Genomic DNA, 19884 nt, shown 5'->3' on the forward strand with positions numbered 1-19884 from the left:
CCGCCGCCCCGCCCGGCCCGGCCGTGAGTCAGCCCCGGCGGGGCGGGGGTGCCGGCGCGGCGGCGCTGGTGCAGCCTCACCTTCGGGTACAGAGCCCTGCAAACGCGGAGTGTCCCGAGCCGTGAGGAAAGAGGAGATCTCGGGCTATAATGCGAATGTGCCCTTGAGGCCAGGAGGGCCAGTGGTAACCTGGGGTGCATCGGGATGGCCAGCAGGTGGTCCTGCCCCTCTACTCGGCCCTGTCAGGCACATCTGGAGCGCTGTGCTGAGTTCTGGGCTCCTCAGCACAAGAGAGACAAAGAGCTGCTGGAGAGGGTCCAGTGGGGGGCCACAAAGATCATCTGGGGTCTGGAGCATCTCTTTAATGAGGAGAGACTGCAGCAGCTGGGCCTGTTTAGTCTAGAGACCACTGAGAGGGGATCACATGAATGCATATAAATATCTCAAAGGCGGCTGTCAGCTGGATCCTGCCAGGCTCTTCTCAGCGGTGCCCAGTGACAGAACGATGAGCAAGGGCTATAAACTGCAACACAAAAAGTTTCACCTCAACGTAAGGAAGAACTTTTCCACATTGAGGATGACAGAGCACGGGAACAGGCTGCCCAGGGAGGTCCTGGAGTCTCTCTCACTGGAGACATCCCACCTGGCCACGTTCCTGTGCCGCTTTCTCTACATGACCCTGCCTTGTCAAGGAAATTGGACTAGATGATTTCCTGACAATTTATTGACTGAAGGAGGAGCTGGAGGTGGCAGGGTACAAGGTCCGACCGTGCCCGCCAGGCCGAGACTGCTCCCGAATTCCCAGCGACTTCCCGGGCAGGGCCGTGTCCGCAAGGACTGGGTCCCAGACTCCACCTACCTGCCTGCCGGAAAAAAAGTTAAGACTGATCCCAGTCTTCAAACACTTTAGCGTATATTCAGTCCTGGGATACCACTGATAATATAAATTTTATTTTACCTATAATGTATACCTAATGCAAAATGACAGAAAAATGAAGCATTTGCAAGACTGAATACTTCCATAAATATTTTAATGTTTCATATTTATTTTATTTTTGGAAAAAGTAGCAAACATTAATAGACTTTATAGCCCTAGGAAGTGATAGTGAAAAATTTGATAATTTTTTCATTCATTTGCACAATCTAGTGTTTTGTCTCCACAATGACCAGCTTTTGTCATGTAGATATTAGGTAATTTTGTTTCTTCCCCAGAGGCCAGAGATACTTATATTTCAGCGTTTAATTTTTTTGTCTGACACCACTTGTTGAAAGATGTTTGCAACAAAGCAAACATGAGACCAGGTCTGTTTGTTGTCTGTTAGCAGATAAAAGCAAAACTGACTTTTCTGCTAGGACTGGCATGGTGCTGTATGCCATGGGCCAACAGCTCCTACAGGTAAATCTATTCAGCAGATCTTGGCCAAGAAGTCCAGTAAAAAACTGGGAGGGTGAGCTCAAGCTGTATCATTAGAAAAAATGAGAGAACATGGTCCACCAAGTAATGCTGCTGTATTTAGTGTGTGTCTCCCTTACAGAGGTGAACAATAGGAACTGTTGCATGTATTTGGTTTAGTTGGGTTTGACATTTTGGTTTTCATTTCTGGTTCTCACTCTGGTTTTTTTTTTTTTTTGGTTTTTTTTTTTTTGGTTTTTTTTTTTTTTTTGGTTTAGTGGTTAATTCCTGGTGGTTTGGGGGTTGAAAGACAAGGGGAAGTTAAGGGTGCCTTATGTTGGTGTACCTGGAACCCTATAGTTTGAACACCATCAAGCCTCATAACTTCCTCACTGTGGTCAAAGGAGTAAGGAGATCATTCCTGTTCAGTAAATGTGCCCTCGAATGCCAGCAATTACAAAGATTAGATAGGTAGTTTTAACCATACTAAGCAGAGAAATGAAACCATCATAGTCATCATTATATGCTTTTCATTCGAGAATGGATGTAGAAGCATATTTTCATTCTAGGAAAAAAAAAAAAGAAGTGAAAGAAAATATTGTATGGTTTAAGTTTTTGCTTATACTTATCTCTCTAGGTATAATAGCATAATAATGGTTTTGACAATGTAATTTTTCTTTTTTTTCCCTACTAAGCTTTAATACTGTTCAGTTAATAATAAATTAATTTGCTTATATTTTTCCTAAACTTCTTGAGTTGGAGATGCTCTGGTTGTGATTTGTGCATATTTCAGTTGTGTCATCTTGTGCCAAAATGTAGTAATCTTTTAACAACTTCAAATTCATATAATGAAGCCTACAGATTCATGTGTCTAATGGAAAATGCAGGCAGTAATATAAAACTTCTGGTTTGCAAACCAGCAAGTTGCTGATGGAACACACATTCTCTGAGACCTGGATCAATAAAGAATGCATTTTAAGATTGTAACTGTTTTCTGTGTTTTCTATGGCTTTAATTTGCCTGGCAGAAATAATTTCCTACTGCGTGAATTTGATCCTGTATGACTCCCACTTAAAGATTCTGAAGTTGCCAGGAGAACAACATTGATATGCTAGGGCACAGAGCTGGGCTTTATTATAACTCTCTGGGAAATATCCAATATCTCTTTTAAATACTATTATTTTCTAAGGAAAGAGCATGATTTATACCAGCACTAACTTTCCCACAGCAATGTTCATGAAGCCAACAGGCAGAAGATGGGAAAAGGCTAATACTTAAATGTATATACTAATATACATTTCTGGGAACAAGGACTGCAGGGAGTGGATGGTCTATCAGAAAATTTTCCTGCTTTTACAGTTTTCTTTGCACTCAGATACGATAATGATGAATGTAGCTACATTTCTCCAAACATTAGATATGTAGATTATATATGTGATTTATATGCCCATCCTCAGACGGAAGGCATCATAACTTAGCAATGCTGAAAATTTGTTTCCAGTAAAGCTGTTATTTAATAAACAGTTCTTCTGTTTAAACTTCTCAAGAGACTAACTTCCAGTTAAATTCTTCTAGTTTTGCTGTTTTCTCAGTGCTTTATATGTTAGAAGAAATGCCACTGTGCTTTTAAGATATTTTTCTGTAAATATAATCTGAAGTGTGATATAAAGAGTCTGTCTTGCTTCAGAGTGGCTTAACACACTAATTTAGTTTTAAAAAAGCATTTCAGTTTGAGAAGGGAATAACATTTGCCTTTTTATATCCATTTGATTAAAATAATGTTACATGAAATGTCTTGTGGCAGGTCCAATAAAAACCCAGAAGGGAATTTGGGTGCAGAGATGAAAAGCTGTAAGTCTGGAGGCATTACTGATTATCTTCTTACCAGGTAAGCATATACATGGTTTTCTGTTGTACTTTAATTATTTTGGTTTTTACTGTCTCAGATTTCAGATGCTGTAAGTGTTAATATTGGAACAGTAATTTTGATAATTGTTCCATGCTTCATCCATTCTAAATCTAGAAACTAAACTTCACTGTATTTCATTCAACAGAGAGGCTTATTATGTTAGGAAGTTTCAGACCATGCATGAAATAGAGGCTGATTTAAGAACCTTGTAAAGTTTGGTAACACCTATTGCCTTTTTAAAAGAATATAGAAAGAGGCTGTGCCCCACTTTTTCCATAAGGCCTGAGTAGATATTGAACCTTTCCCCAAGGCAGAATACAAAGTCTTAAGATTTCATCAGCATGATGGGAGTCAAACTACAGCTTCCATCTGTTAGGACTGTGGACTAGCTACCAGACTTTGTAGTATGCTTTTAAAGTAGTTCCACTGTACAGAAAAGAAAAATTGCTCCCTGAAGCAGTGACGGAGTGGATCTGTCTATGGGCCTATGCAGTCCCAAGGCCTACATTGGCCAGATGTTGGGGAAACTTATACAGATGAGGGCTTGTTATCCAAACAACCCTTAACACAGGCTACAGTCACACTCTTTCTTGTTCTCTGACTGTCCCTGTGACTTTTCAGTTCTTGGAACAGTGCCAAAGCAAAATGGTAGAAAAATGTGGTGTAGCTTGATTATTATGACACTTGCTAGGAAAATCAAATCTTCCTTCAACCAGGAACTTGTACTTGCCCATTTGTGGGCAGTTTTAGGAGCATTAAGAGAAGGGGAGAAAACAATAAAAGAAAAACTTCTTCTATAAGGAAAGAGTAAGCTGTGCTCTTTCCTTTGAAAGAATTGGGATAGAAGGAGTCTCTGTTTCCTAACAAGCAGAGATATTTTCTATCAAGTGTAGGTGATTCAGCTAAGTTGGGAGACAGCTGTTTGCTGACTATAATTTCTTTTCTGCTTAGTATACTTCATGGCTTGGAGTCTGTTCTGAGTTTTGGAACTGCTCCATGATCTCTATGTTCTTTAGGTCCCCTAGCATAGAAACTAAACATGTCACTTTTAGGTTTCTAAGTCAATTATTGGATATAACTCAGAAGTTATGTACTGGAGAAGGGAGCTAAGTCTTTTATTTCCTCTCTGGTTTTCAATCCCAGTCACAGCATGTATAGTTACAACCTGAAGAAGGTTCCTGCATTATTAAATCTCTAATGAGGTAAATTTACTTAGGCAAAAAACCCTACTCAACACCTTCTCAAACACCTACTCAAAATGTATTATAAATTATAAGAAATTAAATGTGTGGTACCAGATAAATACTAAGTAAAACCAGAGATGCACTTCTTCTTCTTTGAAAAGCTTATTGTATAGTAAGTTTCCATACATATTTTATTCATGGAAGAAAAAGGAGCTCCTGGCAAAATTCAAACATATAAAGACAGTTTATAGAAGGTGGAAGCAGGGATGGGTGACCTGAGAGGAATACTGAGGCACTGTCTGGCATGCAAAGAAATGTCTATGAAAGGCAAAGCCCACTTGTAGTTAAATCTGAGAAAGGATGTCAAAAGAAGCAAGGTAAAGTTCTTGAGTACACAAGTAGCAAAAGAGTGAATAGGGGAAGTGTGGACATGCTGCTGAATGGGGAAGTGGCCCTGGTGACATGGGACATGCAAAAGGCATTGCCATTTTTGCCTCAGTCTTTACTAATAAGACTGGCCATCAGAAATCCCAGATACCAGTGGGAAGGGCTGAAACAAAGAAGACATACCTTTGATGGAAGAAGGTGAGGTCAGGGCATACACAAGCAAACTGAGGTAAGTTTATAGGTCCTAATAGGAGGTATCCATGACTGCCAAGAAAGCTGGATGATGCCATTGTGAGACCAGTTGATAGTTGTGGATTCATCATGGTGACTGGGAGAAGTGCCTGAAGACTGGAGACAAGTAAATGACACACCTATCTTCAAAAAAAGCAAGAGAAGGAAGACCAAGGGAACTACAGGCCAGTTACTCTCACCTTTATCCCTGTGGTGCTTGCTGGAGTAGCTAATCCCAGAAATCATTTCCAGGCACATAAAGGACAAAGGTAGCATGGATTTACCAAGTCATGCTTAACCAACCTGATATGATCCTAAGGTGCATCCATGAGATAACTGGCTTGGTAGATGAGAATAGCATCCTCATTTCTGGGTGATGGGGCAGAGTGTATCCACAGTAAGCTTGGTGATGATGCAAAACAGGTGGGTGTGACAGACACACCAAAGGGTAATACTGCCAACCTGAGAGATCTGGACAGGCTGGAGAAATGGGCTGATAGAAACCTCTTGAAATTCAACAGGAATTGCAGAGTCCTGCAGCTGGGGCAAACAACCCCAGGCACCATTACCTGCTGGGGGCTGAGCTGCTGAAAAGGAACTTTGCAGAAAAGGACATGGTGGTATCGGTGGACACCAAGTTGATCATGCACTAGCAATTTGCCTTTGCAGCAAAGAAGACATATCCTGGGCAGCAGGTTGAGGGAGGTGATCTTTCACCTATATTCACTGATAATGCCTTATTGGAAGTATTGTGTCCAGATCTGGGCTCCCTGGGACAAAAGAAACAGGTATACTTTGATTTGGAACAGCTGTCTACATGCTTGTATTTTCCATCTGATGAGAGAACAAAAATTTGATGTTTATTTATTAGCTACATGGACTTAATCTAAGTCAATAAGTTATCTATTTTTTTTTGTTGTGAGTTATGTCAGAGGTTTCTCAATATTCAGAGGCAAAATTTTGAAAACTGTGGTTATTTAGAAATTTTATGGCAAACAGTTTTTTATTTTGACATGACAACAGAGCAGTTCTTTGAAATCAAAATTTTCTGCAGGAGTTCAAATACTAGGAGTGGAATTTTTGATGACAGTAGAGAACACAAAAAAAAAAAAAATTCCATCTCATTAGGACTAAGGCATTTACATGACTTGCAGAAGTGCAGTATCTGATGCTGCTTTGCCTAGGTCAGAGTAAAAGATTGTAACCATGGGGAATACTTCCACTCTGGGAGTAGTTAGTTCAATAAAGGATAAAGGCTGTTTCTGTCAGGTTTCTTACTTGGAACACTCTTGGTTTTGTTCCAATGCAATGCGAGAGCATTTTTTATTTATGCTCTCAAAAAAACTGTGGAATGGAACTAATTTCCTATATAGCTCTGCTGACAATATAATGTTATGAGCACTTGTTTGGCTTCTTTCCCATGCAAGAGAGCTCCAGCAAAGGTTCTGTGGTTCTCAGATTTTCCATTAGTAATAATTTACATAAAGATTGTATATGTCTAGAGAACGATAATTTAAGTACCATCTGGATAGAATCATAGCAACTCTTTTGCTATAATTTGTACTTAATAACTTCAGCCTAAGCTTGAAGAGATGATGTCTAATGCTATTGAAAGAAAGTAGATACAGAATATGAGAGCATGCTTTTATGACTACAGATGCCAAGGAACATTAATAGATAATTGAATTTTTTATGCGTCTGTTCATAATCCAGTATCCTGTGATACTTGCCACCCACATCTGAGAAAAGCAAACCTGTAAAGTCTTAGGAAAAGAGCTCTGATTATCAAACTTTATGCATACCAGACTCCTTTCAGAGTAATCAAAAAAATTTTCTGGCTTGGTTCTGCAAGCACAATTTTTTTCTATTAAATGGACTGAAGTTGTCATTGGGGTCATAGGTCTCCAAGCTGTCCCTTTGATAGATTTAGTCCACCAAAAAGGTACCCACTTGAGATCTTACTCAGTGACTTACAGTTTGTCAAAGGACTAGACTTATGGGATATGATTTATAGTTTCAGATGGTATATGTTATATACAGAAAGAAAAATTAAAATTAGGACAATTATCTGAACTACAATAAGTAAACTCTCTGCTTGGGCTTGCCACTTCTGTTTTTATCAGTCCTGGAAGACTTTCTACTGCTTTCTAATCCTTCTTCATATAACAATGTCATAATACAATACGGCCTTGGTATGAGTCTAGCATTTGCTGCCTCTATTGAAATACAAGTTTAGGCTCTGATCCAGCAGATGGGAATGCTAGTTGAGAGTCATAAGTTAGCCACAGAGATAATTTCCCTACATCTATGCCTTCATTTAAAATGAAAATACTTGGCATATAATTCACTTTGGCCATTTTATTCTGCTGTTAGACTTGGAGGTTTTTGGTGCAGAGGTTTTCTAGCTCTGAAACAGATGAAAAGCATGGCTCAATATGCAGGATAGCAGCTGATATCTCAAGAATCAGAGAAAACTGCTTTTTCAATCAATAAAAACATTTTCAGAAGTTTTTAGAAAATCTGATTTTATTTCCTGTGACAAAGAGCCTACAGAGGCATAAATTCAGCCACAGGTGGAGGCTTATATTTGCTTACTGAATTTCGTCTTTCTTAGTGCTTGTTCTACAAGTAGTTTGGCTATCCTTTGGCTTTACACAGCCACATGGTGCAATTGACTTTAGGTGGTTTAATGACTTGCATACCATTAACAAATGTGTTTTGTGGAGAAATAGAAATATTTTTACATGATTAAAAAATATTCAGTAAAGGTGGCTGTGTAGCTGAGGAGCAATGAGATAAGACACTTGGTCCTGTCTAACATCCATATCTTAAGCAGTAGTTCTGATTTTTCCTTCTTCATTTCTGCCCTTTGTCCAATCTAATGACTTTACTTGTGCCATCTCTGGTTCTTACCTCATTCCTTGAGTAGCCAGTTCAACTCTGTAGCCAGAAGAAATGTATTAATCTTGTGATTATTTAATTTTCTGTCCTCTTAGTGAGCTGAATTTAGAGACCTGAACCGACTGTGGAAGAAATCAAACACAAGAGAGAGCAGAAGGAGAGGAGCATGATGGTGTGGTTGGTAGCAGAGAAGTTCTATGAGAACCTTAATCCCTTCATCCCTTCAAAGTAAGCGACACCAATAATGGGAGAAGTCATTGCAGAAGCAGAATTGGAAAGACTGTTAAATACAGCTGTGAGACAGCTTTGCAACAAAGTTATATCCAGAAGGGATTAGGAATTAGCTGTCGAAGATGAATAGGTGGAGGCAAGCATGGGAGGCTAGTTGTTCAGGAGACACTCTAGAATCCCTGTCTTCTAGACAGTATCATGGGGAAGCTGTCTGTTGTACATACCATAGACCAAGAAACAAATTTAATTCCCAAAGATTGTCAGCATGTTTGCACGTCTTTAACTACAGTACTGTCGATATTCTGACTTGTTCAGTAGGAAGTAGTAAAATTACAACAGTATGTAAACTAGGAACTGAAATTCACTGGTTCAAGCATTTAGTACTAATCAACAATGGCTATATTGTGTCTCAAAAGCTGTTGCATAGACTATGATGCATGAGTGCTGAGGAAGACAGAAACTGTTGAAATTGTATCTAATTTTAAGTTTTTCATGTCTTCCTTGCCTGTATGGTGTAATTCTTCTTTTCTCTGTATAGTAGACATGAAACATTACAACACAATTTATCACAGCTGTTATTTCATGTATGCAACAACTGTGATCCTTTACTGGTAAAGAATAAAGGATTCATAAAACATTATTAAAAATAAACTGTATGAACAACATGCTTCATCAGATTAGAGCTTTTAATATATTTTCCTCATTCTTCTCTATTATGCCTTTTTTCTATGCTTTGCTGTCCTGTTATTTGGTTTCCATCTTCTTCCCACTCCCTTATATGGAGTGACTGAAGTCTTAGTTTACTTTTCTCATCCATGTTTTGCCTTCCATTCTCAAAAAGAGTATTTTAATATAACTTGATAGCATATTGTATTTGTCTGTTACTGAGACAATATGAACAAAAAGGTACACAAGAAAAGAAAGTCAGAATTCAGTGTGCCCATGTATGTACTACGTCTCAAATGCTTTTTTCATTCATTTCATTGCTTATTTTTCCACCAGTGACAAAATACAATACCAAGAGCCAAGGCTAGCCAATGCTTCCTGGTACAGGGTCTGTTTTCAGCTTGTTACAACTTTATCAAGCCATTTGAGATGAAAGCTTTACTGCTTCACATCCAACTCAGCATAATAGTATAATTATTCCATTCTTCTAAAATTTGTTGAATTTTTTTTTTTTTTTGTGGATGTGGAACATGAGAGGAGAGAAAGAAGTTGATTTGATTACCTGATAATGAAAGTGTTTCCTATAACATGAATAGTGAAGACTATTTTGCCTTCTTTTGCCAGAGCTAACAATTCTTGTGCCTGTTTCCCTGAAAATTTTTCTGACAGCTGGAGTCTCATTTTGGACGCCTTTTGAGTAGAAGACAGTGGCTATATTCAGCAAACAACCTAAATGGATGTTCTGATCTCTTCTTGGATAGTCTTGTGTTTAGGGCCTTCAGCTATACTTGAAGTATGAGACAGCCTTGTCTTAATACTTTTTATGCCGAATCTCCCACACAAATCCTGTAACCTCAAAGGTAATGAAACAATCTGTCTCACCATGTCTATATTTAAAATATTTTGTATGGAACAGAACAGTTTTGACAATTATTTTTCTAATACATCCCTTTTTGTGCAGAATCCCTGCTGTGAAGGAGCAACCCCTGCTTTGGGATAATTACCCATTTCATTTAATGTGGGATAATTGTGAATGTAGTCACACTTAGAATATATAAACCGGGCCCTTTCTATGTTCCCTGGCAACTTTATTATATACTAGTGGATAACGTTTGGGAAGAAAAGATACCTTTCTTTCCTGGTTTTGTAACTGACTCCTGAAAATGACTGGCTTTGTTTGGGTTTTTTAATAAAGCCTATTTGTCAGATTCAGCACACCATCATAGATGCCATTACAAAATGTAAAATTGCTTTTTTGTTAAATCGATTATTCCTTCTAAAAGTGCATCCAACTGTAATTCTAATATTTCTGATCTGCTCAATGAATAGTTGAATTTTTTCAGAAAATTTGTCTGGGATTTCTCTTTTCATGTGTATTAAAGAACAGATGAATTTAATTATGACTATAATTGTTATGATATGATTATTAGCAAGATGCCTCTGCTCAAATTAAGATGCAAGTAAGACCATATGCCAAAGCCAATAGTACAGATTTTATTTAACTGTAAATGGGAAATAGAGAAAAAGTAATAGGAAAGAGAGGGCGTAAGGGAGAAGGAGATTGAAAGACAACATAGGTAGAAAGATTCACCACTGCTGTGGATCCAGTGGCGTCCCATTGGTCCTTTTCACCCTGAGCTTGTAGGTGTTGGGGTCCCATGAAACAGAGTTCCGTGGATTAGTATAGCTCAGGTACAGCTGGGACTGCCCTGAGGGGTGGATGTTTTACACTGTCTTTTGCAACAATTAATCTGTTGCAAGATGTGAATCGACTGCAATCCTCTGGTGGAAGGCCTCAGGAACGAGTAAGGGACATGCTTCTCCAGTCTTTGGTGGTTTGTGACACCTTCTAGGTGTGACAGCTGCCTCTCATGTCACAGCAGTTGAATGTCCTGTGAAAATGTGACCTTCTAGGGGGATGGGAGGGAGAGTTTTACAACTGGACCGGTTTGTGTAAGAGAAGACAATTGGCATGGCAAAAAGCATAATTTTGTCTACACTTGGTCTGCTTCTTATCTGGCCTAAGTCTCAGCTCTTAGCCTTCAGCGGTGGATGTTCACCCTCTGTTTTATGCAGACCAGAGGCTTTGTCACCACTTCCCAGAAACTCCCCTCCTGCTCCCCCTTGGTTTGTGGGAGAAGAGCATGCAAACTTGGCCTCAGCAAATGAGTCTGTGGGCTGTGGCCTGCCCCAGCCTTGTTTGCTCCTACTTAAACCTGATATACTTGGAGAATAGCATGACCTTTATGTTGCCCCGAGTTCCTGTCAGGTGGCTTAACTCACTGTCCAGTTTCCTGAAATCAGAAGGCATATATTTGGAGGGTTGAGCTTCAGTGGTTGCAGATGAGCAGTTTCTTTGCACGATTTGATGCAGTGGCCAAAGTCCTTGGGTGGTCTTAACAGTGTTTAACCCAATTATAATTTTAAGTCTCTTATAATAATAATATTAGCATTTCAAAAATGGTATTCTCAAAAAACATGTCACAATTTGGTAGCTCATTTGGAAACCTGTCAGTAGTAGTTTAGTAGTAGTAGTAGTTTAGCAACCATTCACCCTACGCTCAGTAACCTGAAAAGGATACATGACTTTGAATTATGTATTGGGGATAAAAACTTCAGAAGTAGAGTCAGCTAATTTAATCTCTTGAAAAATCGGATTTTTCTATATCTCAGTATTCATGTCTAAAATATGAAAAATAAGTCTTCCTTAAATCTTTATGACATTTGAAAAGAAAAAATGGATTCAAAACATCAAGAATCCAAGAGCTTCATATGCACCAAGGGACAAACTTCATTAATACCTGAAATAGACACTTTGCTCTGGAGCAGTTAGAGACCCAGTTTCAACATCTTATTATTTTCTGACTTTAGTTAAGTCAAATAACTTATATTTATTAATTTCTTATTAATTACCTTATCGTTCCTATTGAGAGGATGCCTTGTTTAAACCAGATAATTCACTTAAGGTTTTGATCCCCTGAAATTATTAAGAGAAGTTTTTCTCTTACCAGAGTGCCTTGCATCTGCTGGCCAGCTACATCAAACAACAACAAATTGTTTTATCAAGTGTTGCTGTGTTTTTAAAGGGCTGCTCAGCCTGAAAAAAAAAAATTCTACCACTTTTGGCAGGAGAATGCTGAATTTTCCTTTAAATTAAATTTGCAATTCAAATCATGTCTTCAAAACAGTATTATCAAACATCAGGTTCATGCAGGATTCCTAAAACATCTTAATTCAAGTTGGCAGTCGCTTATCACACATTATTAAGCAGTTTTCAGAAATCACAATGTTGTCACTGTAATTAGAAGCCTCTTTATATTGTACTACATAAGTGGCTTATTAATCTGAAAAGAAAGTTATTAATTGAAGGGTCTTAATTGCTATAATTACATTAAAAGTATTCTTGCTATAAAGTCTGAGAAAGCTCTAGCTGCTTTACAGACTTCTGTGTCTTTGGATGATCATTATGAAATGCCAGTGATTTTAAATTAGCTTTCACAGATAATTATTACTTAAATTTTAAACTCTGCATTACTCTGTGTAGTATAGCCTGAAAATACCTTCTACTTTGAGATGCTAATATTGCTAAGGATAAAATTCTTCCAAGACTGCCATCAAAATTTCAGGGTTGTTTTGTGGTTGTTTTTTTTTTGTTGTTGTTGTTGCTGGTTGTTTGTTTGGGTTTTTTTGTTTTGTTTTGTTTTGAGTGTTAATTAATGATTTCTTTTCTTTTTTTGAAGGGTAAATTAATATGGTGAGTAGCAGATCATCCAACTACCAACTACGGTGTAATCTTAGAATTACACGGATTGTAATCTTGGCATACTTCAGGGGTCAGCAAAGGGAAAGTGATACTGTTCTCAAAATAATTATTTTTTGTAAGTATTTTTAAGGTTCTCACCTATAAGGAAAGTAAGAATTTAATTTGGAAAGCCAGATCAGATTTCCAGAGCTGCTGCTGAGTGGATTAGAGTGGGATTTGCAGTTATGTCCACTCTCATTCATAGAGACATTACCCACTATTTGTCACAGCATACATTTGATGGAGGGGAAAAGAGTATTTCATAGAATCATTTAGATTGGAAGGGTGCTCATGCTCCTCTACTCAAGCCTTCTGGCCAGAGGATCAACAACCAGACAATATTGCTCAGGGCTTTGTCCTCTTCGGTCTTGAGCATCTCCAAGGATGGAGTTCATGCAGCTCCTCTGGGCAGCCTGCTCCAGTGCTTAATTATAATGTTTACCTTGTATACTCAGGATATCCCATCTTTAGAGTTTATGGACACTGTTTCCATCTTCCCACTGCTGCACCTTAGGAAAGAGTCTAACTCTGTCTTCTTGACGGTCCCTAAGTTCCACTGCAGCTGTCTCTTCTGAATAAATAAACTCAGCTCCCTCAGCCTCTTTTCACAAGGCAAATGCTTCAGTCATTGATGTTTGCTGAAGTCTCACCAGCTGGTCTTTAATATACTGAGGGGTCCCAAACTGAATGTGGGGAGCTCCTCTGAGAGTGGTTTAGCAAGGACTGATCACTTCATTTTTCTTAGTGGCTGCTTTTTTGTCCTTTACAAACCAGTATGCAGTTAGCCTGAAGAATCACACATGTGTTTTTTAACCCATTGTTGTGGTTTAACACCAGGGAGCAGCTAAACCCTATGCAGTAGCTCACTCACTCCCCCTCAGTGCTGGGGAGAGAATCAGAAGGGTAAAACTGAAGAAAACTCAGGAGTGAAATAAAAGCAATATAATAAATAAGACAGACAAAGGAAAAAATAAGTAAGGAAAAAAAAAAAACAAACAAAGAGAAAGAAAAATAGAATCCCAAGATTTTTTTCTTGGAAATATAAAAGTAAACAATTGCTCACCATCAACCAGCCAATGCCCAGTGAGGCCCCACCAACCTCCCTTCCTGAATTTTGGTGCTGAGCACTACATCCTATGATCTGGAATATATTTGTGATCAGTGGATGTCCTCTGTCCTGTTTGTCTTCCCTCCAAGCATCTCTTTACCCCCTGCCTCCTCACTGGAAGAGGGAATGCCAGGAACAGAATCAGCTTTGGCTCCGTGTAACCCCTGCTCAGCAGTAACTAAAGAAGCCCTGCACACATTTTCAGCACAAATCCAAAACACAGCTGCTGTGGAGAAAATTTACTCTATCCCAGCCAAAATGAGTGGAAACCTCCAGTTCATCTATGTAGATACCAATATAGTGCAAGAAAGCTGTGAAATATCTCAAGGCCTTGCTAAAGAAAAGACAGGGAACATCCACTATCCTCCTCACATCCACAAATATTCTTTCATCATAAAAGGCATTTGGAACTGGATATATTAACTATGATGTATTCTTGGTATAATCATGCTGCCTGTTCCAAATCACCTCCTGTGTCTTGTGCCTAGAAATAGCTTTCAAAAGAACATATTCTTTGACATTCCCAGGGACAAAATTATGTCTAACCAGATTGCTGTTCCTCAGATCAATAGGATCTTAAGCCAAATGCAATATTAACCTTTGTCCAGTCATCAGAACATCTGATTTCTACAGTCTTTCAAAAATAGTACAAAGCAGCTTTACAGTGGTGATGGCGAGCAGTCAGATGCATATCACCTGATCCTGTGGATCTGTATAGTTAAATATTTCTTAAAGATACTTGATGCTATTCCTTTCCAGTGTGTATGGTTCTCTTAAATTCTCTCTCTGAGAACAGAGGCCTTGGTGAAAGATGAGTGAAGCTCCTGGCCAGGGGCAGACTGGGACAAAGAAGGCATTGAATAACTCACCACCCCTTCATGTCCAGGCAATGTTTCTATATTCTTCCTAGCAACTTGCCCTTGCTTATTTTTAATATTGGCTCTTTAGTGGAGGTACCGATATCAGGAACGGGACATGCCCTGCCTTGTCTGGCCCCTGCTGCTGGACCAAATGGTGGCAACTGTGGTGTTTCACCCCAAGGACACTTTTGGCTAGCTGGATGGTGCAGCTGGGTGCACGAGGACAAGTCCAGGCAAGCTGGAGCTCGGGGTGTGGAGGATCGAGCTTCCTGGCAGAGGGTTTGGTCCTCAGGATTCACGCTGTTGGAGAGGTTTTTAAGGCTATGGTGAAGGAAAGGAGTCGGTTCTGATGGGGGGTTTAACGCAGTTTTTATTCTGGCCTGCAGGCCTCTAAATGTAGCAGCAGCTCCAAGCAGAACCCTGAATCCTATCACTGCTCCACCAGAACTCCCGGACTGTGTGGTTTTTACCTGGGGGAGGGGATGGGGGAAGGGACAGGGAGCCACCAACCAGGTACCGGAGAGGAGGTCTCAGGGGAGAAAGGATGGCCCAATGCCCCCTGGGGGTGGAGGGCATCTTTTGAACCTACCCAATCACTGGGCACCTTTCTGGAATTCCAGGAGTGACAGACAGTGCTGGCAGGGGTCAGGGTGGGGAAAGGAGGAGTGATTGACACACCGGGTAGGACAACTTCAGGGGAGAAAACCAGGGTTCTGGGGAAACCATGAAATCACATTGCAACAGCTCTTAGCTGGGTTCCCTGTTTAGGAAGTGTGGTCTCCTGAAACAACTGCACATTTTCCTGGGTATTAGGAAAATTCTGGTTTCCCTTAAGGAAAGTCTCTTGAACTTTTTACTTTCAGCGATTCCTCCCACAGGATCCCATGTATCAGTTCATCCAGGAAGGCAAATCTTGCTCTTCTCATTATGAGGTCTGTATATTCATCTTTATCCTTCCCCCTTAGGATTTTGAACTCCACTCTTTCCTAGTCCCTACAGCCAAGGCTGCCATTGATTATCACACTGCCAAGCAGTTCTTGCTCAAGATCATGATTGGTCTTCCTAAAATATGTGGCAGTAGTTTTCCCTGACACTTTCCAGATGCCTCCTAGATTTTCATCCTGCTGTGTCACCCCTTGAGAAGATGTAAGAGAAGATAAAGTCCCCCATAAGAGCCAGAGTCTGCTTTAAGGTGCTTAAAAAACTTCAGAGAAGCTTAATTCACTTCCTGACTACAGTGGTCTCCTCAGTGGTTTCTTCTCTGACCCTGATTCATGAGTTTTGACCCAGTCTGTCTCTTATTCCAAAGCAACACTCAAACTGCTCCTTCTTGTGTTCAGTAATGCCCTCTCCTCTTCTCCTGTGACTCTCTTTTCTACAGAGCTAGTGTCCATCCATCAGTAATGTCCTTTTGAATCCATAAGAGCTGAAAAACTCAGAACATGAGTTCTGCTGAATCTGTACTTGGCTGCTAACTTGCACTAGCATTGACAATAGGTTGTGTAGATCAGACTGCATCAAGAAGCAGTGAAGGCTGCTGTATGGAAATAAATGCTACAGGACTGCACATACAGCTGATAAAAAAAAGAAATATTGGAGGGACCATTCTCAAAACCTTCATACAAACCACTGATGCATCAATATCACTCTTCAGAATAAGCAGCTGAAGCTGGCTTTTAAACTGTTGCTGTGACTAGTAACTGTGTATGTGTAAGGGAAATGTACTGTATGAATAGTTAACTTCTGTTAATAACAATAGCTTAATTAATAAATGTTCAAATAAATATTGATTGTGATCTACATCTGCCTCTCAATTGTTCTGCCATCATGGAAAAAGGAATTTGCAATATGGTCATAAAAACTAAAGTACTAGTCATGACACCAGCCATGCAACCACCTGGTAAATTATGAGGATGTTCAATCCTACCTGGCCTTTCCCTTTCACCTGTAGGATTGTGGAAAATTCTTCTTGAATTCCCATGTTCAGCACCTCTGCCACTTCAGCAAAGAAGACCCTCTAGAGTTGCTTCAGGTCTCCCTCAGTGCCCATGTGGATAAACAATGAGAAATATTAGTCTGAGGACACAATGAGCCCCAGCAGTTTCTCCACAATGTCATTAATCAACAAAGCAAACAGGAAGCCCTATGACAGCAGGTCCATCCCTTATGCAAGGGGGTCTTCAACCACTATCAGATACTATTTAATCTTGGTACTAATGCATATTACAGGCTCCAGAGTTTTCCCAGTGGAGCTTGTGCCCATGTTTTGCCTCTCAGGGCACTCTAAGCTCAGATCTCAAGGCAAAGAAGGACCCATTCTGTTGGTGTCAGAAGGTATAAGCATACAGTTTTCCTCTCTAGAGGGGTCTCCTTCTACCATGGGTTCAAGCACAGCCTCATCCCGTGCTTACTCATTTTGTAGTTCAGGCTGTTGCCTCCATCAGGCGTCAGGAAGACCCAATGCTCTTTTCTTCCTTCTCCATGATAGTATGGAATCACCTTGTGTCATGGTTTGACACTGGCACAATGCCAGTGCCCCATGAAAATGCAATCTTTCAAAAGAATGCTGTGAAATGCAATTGAGAGCAGAGCAAAGCAGGCTCAAGCTTAATAACAGAGAAAAAAAACTTTATTAGGCTACTACTATAAAAGAAAGAAAGGAAGGAAAAAGAAACACACAAAGATCAAAATTAAAACCTTGCAAAGCATTCCTCCTCCCACCACCCAACTCCAACAAACCCCAGTGAGACACAATCTGGACCCCAATCAGGTTTCCACCCTCCAGACAATCGATACTCACTCCATCAAGGGACACAGAGTCTCTCCTGTGCCACAGACCCTCCAGGAAACACAACTGCCACATCCTGTGCTTCCATGTCACACATGGCACCGCCCGGAGGAAAAAAAAAATGCCATGGTGACCCTCTCCTTTCCGTGCACAGTGCTCTCATCACCAATGCATGGATGGACAGACTGCTTTTAGGATTTTTCCTTTCAAGGATGCCCTGCCAAGAGGGGAGCAAAACAACAGTTCAGTTTTTCCTTTTTTGGGACCACAGTCCCCCCCATTTTTTTTCCCTGGGGCTGGGGATCCAAGAACAGAGATCTTATTCTCTTCTCCTTCTTTGAGGACGGGGGCACCACCACAAACCCCCTAACTTTTTCCTCTGTTTGCTCCACTTCTGTCTTTTCCCAGCTGAAGCAGGTCTCTTGGCTCACTGGCATCCTGCTAAAATACAGTCTCTCTTGGAGGAGAAGATTGATTCAGTCAGTGGCTACCAAGGAAAAAGTCCAGCCAAAAGCCACTCCTTGTCCCCCTCCCATCTAAAATTTCTCCTTCTAACATCCCAGGGTCCAAGGTGTCCCTCTTCCTCTCTTTTCAAACCAAGGAGGGGAAAAAAAAATTCACAAAGCTTTCATTTCTAAAGGAAGGGTTAAAAGTCCGAACTCCCAGGGATGGCTCTCTGCCCAGGCTCCGACTCCCACAGGCAGCTGGGCACCTTGCGGCCCCCTCGCTCTTCTTCTTCCCTGCAGTGAAATTGCTGACAAGCCACCTCTGCCAAGAGACTCTTGGGGGGGGGAACGGAGACATCCCAGATTTCTCCACCCTTCCATCTGCAGGGGTTCCAGTCCCTCCACCCTTGGGCCCACCTCAGTCAGGCCATGGGCCTTCCCCTCCCCACCCAGCCACGGCCAGGCAGGGGAGAGGCTGCACTGCACGCTGACCGGAACCAAAGAGAGCCAGTTCTCCTGGGAATTCTGCTTTTAACCCCTCTGTGTTCTCAGAGGCGTGTCCACCTTCAATTGGTCAATATCCAAATTGACCTCTTCCTTCCGGAAAAATTCTTTTTCCGTGTCAAACCATGACACCTTGCCTCCCAACCCCTTCACCTGGCAGCCTCAACAATGCACATCTCCCACAGATGAGACCACCATTAACCCCAGCCCAGATTCCTTTCAGCCTGGCACCTGGTTACTTGTCCACTTCTCTCCAGACTGTCATCAGGGCTAAGGTATTTTGTGTGCTCTCTCCAGCTGGTGGTAAAAACTGCACCACACAGCACATCACCAGCACTGCTGCACTGTTCATGCAACCAGGAGCACTTTTTTTAAGGGTCTCTAAACAAGCTACTGTACTAACTACCAAACTCTTTGCTGAATTTCTAGTCAGCAGCTAAATATGTATCCCCACCATAGATAAACAGTAGATTTCTCCTGGATCAACAGAAAGCTAGTGACTAAAGAGGCAGGAAATATCTGAACCAGTCTAGAAAAAGCCTCAGCCAGAAATACACTGTTTTCTGTGGGTGTTTCTGGAAGTGACAAGAAGCAGAATCTGAAAAAAACAGTAAACAGAGCCAAGCCCAAAACAGAATAAGTAATTAAAAGACCAAACGTAGGTTACTGGTGAGAACTACAATGTGAGTGGTGTAACAGCAGTGCTGGTGGTAACAATACCTACCTTTACTACAGGTCATTGCTCAGTAGAAATCTGTCCAATCATCATTATTGTTCTGGTGTCTACACAGGTTGTAGGGTAGTCTACAACTTCCTGTATTCCCTGTATACAATTGTCTATTATTATTGAGAGCTTTTTATCATTTAGTTTTACATGTGTAGGAGTTAAATGTTTGAGTCACTGTAGGAGGATAGATTGTAGGAGAATAGAGATAGTGCTGAAGGCAATCTTGCCCCGGTGAGTTGCAGCTGTACTAATTATCACAGAGTAGGAACAGCCCTGCCCTTAATAGGGCACAGCTGCGTCCAATAAAGATGGGTGTTATAAAAGAGTGGATTAGCTAGGTGAGAGAGAGTTGGTTGTTCTGCTGTGAAGAGTAAGGGTCAGGTGGTTGCACTAGGGATGGACAGGGTTAGTATGTCTGCTAGGGACAGAAAGGGTTGGGTAATTGTGATAGGGAGAGGTAGGAGTCAGACAGCCATGTGGAAGAAAGAGAAAAAGAGCCAGTGTTGAGAGAAGCTGTCCCTGTGATCTCATGCAGAGAAGGTATGAAAGTCTTATAGTGAAATAATAAACTGATGATAACAGTCAGTTCCCATCCACTGTTGATTGGTGCCAAGCACTGCTGTCAAAAACTGGTGGCCTGTATGGGGGTGGGTCCTGACAAGTCAGAGCTAGTCTTTAAAGGCTATGGAAAGAAATAAGTGCTACTAGTGTGTGCTTCATCTGGATTACTCACACATCAGTCTTAGG

The 19884-nt window shown here is 40.7% G+C and overlaps 1 long non-coding RNA gene across 1 annotated transcript in view; it reads left to right on the forward strand.

The window, feature by feature from the left end:
* The first annotated feature begins 15 nt into the window (after positions 1 to 15).
* LOC146763451 (uncharacterized) overlaps positions 16 to 19884 on the forward strand; it is a 54460-nt gene continuing 34591 nt past the window's right edge. Inside the window, exons 1-2 of the long non-coding RNA XR_014951795.1 lie at positions 16 to 5892; positions 8101 to 19677. This is a non-coding gene — a long non-coding RNA (uncharacterized LOC146763451). The remainder of the gene's footprint in view (positions 5893 to 8100; positions 19678 to 19884) is intronic.

The sequence above is a fragment of the Lonchura striata genome, chromosome 1A (genome assembly GCF_050655825.1).
Source record: "Lonchura striata isolate lonStrDom1 chromosome 1A, ASM5065582v1, whole genome shotgun sequence".
NCBI lineage: Eukaryota > Metazoa > Chordata > Aves > Passeriformes > Estrildidae > Lonchura > Lonchura striata.